Source organism: Apium graveolens, chromosome 3 (genome assembly GCF_009905375.1).
Source record: "Apium graveolens cultivar Ventura chromosome 3, ASM990537v1, whole genome shotgun sequence".
NCBI classification, from domain to species: domain Eukaryota; kingdom Viridiplantae; phylum Streptophyta; class Magnoliopsida; order Apiales; family Apiaceae; genus Apium; species Apium graveolens.
The window spans coordinates 242,009,792-242,012,520 of record NC_133649.1 but is presented as its reverse complement, the minus strand read 5'-3'; the positions used below and the strand labels follow the sequence as shown (position 1 = coordinate 242,012,520).

At 38.8% G+C, this 2,729-nt stretch overlaps 1 non-coding gene across 1 annotated transcript; it reads right to left on the bottom strand.

Moving 5' to 3' along the window:
* Positions 1-2,332: 2,332 nt before the first annotated feature.
* LOC141715262 (small nucleolar RNA R71) lies at positions 2,333-2,439 on the bottom strand. The gene has a single exon (XR_012572030.1). It is a non-coding gene; the product is annotated as a small nucleolar RNA R71 (small nucleolar RNA).
* Positions 2,440-2,729: the final 290 nt, after the last annotated feature.

Sequence of the window (2,729 nt, the reverse complement as noted above, 5' to 3'; positions counted from 1 at the left end):
ATCTTGTCACTATCAACAGATATTTGAATTGATCATCCATCGGGAACATGCTTGTCATCCTCCAGGTAGCTTTGTTGATCATCCGTCGGGAACATGCTTCTCATCGGTCTGGTTGCTTTATTGATCATCCGTCGGGTAGCTATTTAACACTTGACTTCATTTCACTTATGCAGAATTATAAGACATCTCATATTTACAATTAATCAGCCTATTCTGCATATCTAATAATAGTCAACATGACTTATATGCTACTACAGGATCTATACAAAGTTGTTCACAGAAATGTGTTACAATACTTATTGTTACATAAGATACTGATAAGTGGAATTTTATATCCACTTGGAACGCTTTATTACAAGCTTAAATTGGTGTTTTGGACTCAAGTTGTTGGTATTTTGATGTGTTTTTGTGTTATTGCATTTCAGGTATCAGTTAAATGAAGAAAAGAGCTTTTAAAGGAAATATGATAAAAAGTGATCAGAATTGGAAGCCAAGGCCATTGTCAAGTTGTAGAGAATCTCAATAGCTTCGTGTGGGCAGTTGAATCGCCTAATTCTGACGAGTAGAACTCAAGTTATGGCCAAAACAAGATTCATCAGAATTTTTCCCAGACAGTAGCTGAGCGTCCCGCTCAACAGAGCTCAGCGCCCGCTCAAGAGCTGAGCGCCCGCTCAGGAGAGCTGAGCGGCCACTCAGGGTGCGGCTGGTCACTGATTTCGCTGAAAAAGCCTTTTTTGAGTGGAATTTGACGATTTTAAGGGTCCAGGTCCACTAGGGGCGTATATATACTTAAAAAAAGGGTTTTCATCATCCGGGAAGATTGGGATACCAAGGAGAAGACTTAGAAGCACAGAACAACTCCTGAAAAAGATCTTGTTTTCAACTTGTGATTCTTTGAATTAGTTGTAACTTTGGATGCTCGTTTTCATTGTTATTGAACCTAGATCTCGTTTATTCGTACTTCAATTATTATTCAGTTTATTAAGACCTTGTTTATACCATGCTTTCATTGGAACCCATGGTGACGATGAGTTCGATTATGGGCTAATCATTATCATGGGGTTCTAGCGGATTTACTTATGAATTTCAATAATTAATTTGTTTTGATATCTTGGTGTGTGGTGATTGATTGATATCCTAGTATTGGTTGTGCTTATTCGTCTTATGTGCGTAGCTAACATATAAGATAGCGTGTTAATCTCTATTGAAGCGACATTGAATATAGAGGTTTAGAACTTGCCATGCTAGCATAGGTCCATGTATGTGTATGCATGATTCGTAGGTAACTCTAACCGTTTTACTTGCCCTATGTAATCATTATGGATAACTTATGCTTAAATCGTTATGTTGTCAAATTCTATAGACATATAGGGTCTCAATATAATTAGTGCCTATTCAGCTTCTATCTATTTTATGGATGTCTGGTAGAATGGTACTCGTGCAACGAAAGTTGGCAGTTTATCAGTTTCGTGTTATCTGATTAGTGTCATCACCATCACATGCTAAGGTTAAGAATGAAAAGGCTATTGAATGAAGTAGTAATGAAGTTAGAATCCCATGTTTGTCATATATAGTAATTCAACCTCAATTCTCGTAGTTAATGTTATTTAGTATAATCTCTTAGTTTAATAAAAACCCAATTTGTTATTTGTGTTAGCATTGAGCGATAACCATACATTGTTGCATAGGTGCATAAATTGAACTTAACCTAAACCAGTCTCTGTGGGAATGAATCTGATTTATATCTTATACTACTTGCGAATGCGTATACTTGCGTCATTATTAGCGCGTGTTTTCGCCCTAACAAGTTTTTGGCGCCGCTGCCGGGGACTCAGTGTTAATTTTTAGTTTATGTGCTTATCATCAGTGGTCGTTAAAGTTCACTGACTCGGATTCTTTTACTTTCACAGTTTATTTATTTGTGTTTCAGGTACTCATTACAATGGGAGATCCAGCAGCACGAATGAAAGCCTTGATGGACTTTTCTCAACCCAAGATCAATGACATTCAATCTAGCATTGTCCGACCAGCTATCACAGCTAATACCTTTGAGATCAATCCTGACATAATTCAATGGGTGCAGAATTCAATCCAGTTTGGAGGTTCTTCAACGGAAGATCCTAATATGCACATTAGGGATTTCATTGAGATTTGCGACACCTTCAAGTTCAACGGTGTTTCTGAAGATGCTGTGAAGCTGAGACTGTTCCCATTCTCTCTGAGGGACAAGGCTAAGAGCTGGTTACACTCTCTACCAGATGGTTCGATTACTACTTGGGAGGATCTTGCTCAGAAATTCCTTACTAAATTCTTCCCTATGGCGAAGACAGCTGCAATGAGGAACGCTATTACTCAATTTGTGCAGCAAATGGGAGAATCGCTATGTGAAGCTTGGGAGCGCTACAAGGAGATGCTTAGGAAGTGTCCTCATCATGGAATTCCTGATTGGATGATCATCACTTGTTTTTAAAATGGGTTGGGAGCACAGTCCAGACCCATGCTCGATGCAAGCAGCAGGTGGAGCATTATGGGCAAAGAGCTATGAGAAAGCTTATGATCTAATTGAACTGATGGCTGCTAATGAATATCAGTATCTAACCCAGAGATATCCACATGGCAAGGTAGCAGGAGTTCTTGAAGTGGATACAGCTACGGCTATCACTGCTCAACTAAAGGCGTTGTTCTATGAAGATCGATTCTCTGGCTAACTATGGTGTTAAGTAGATAAT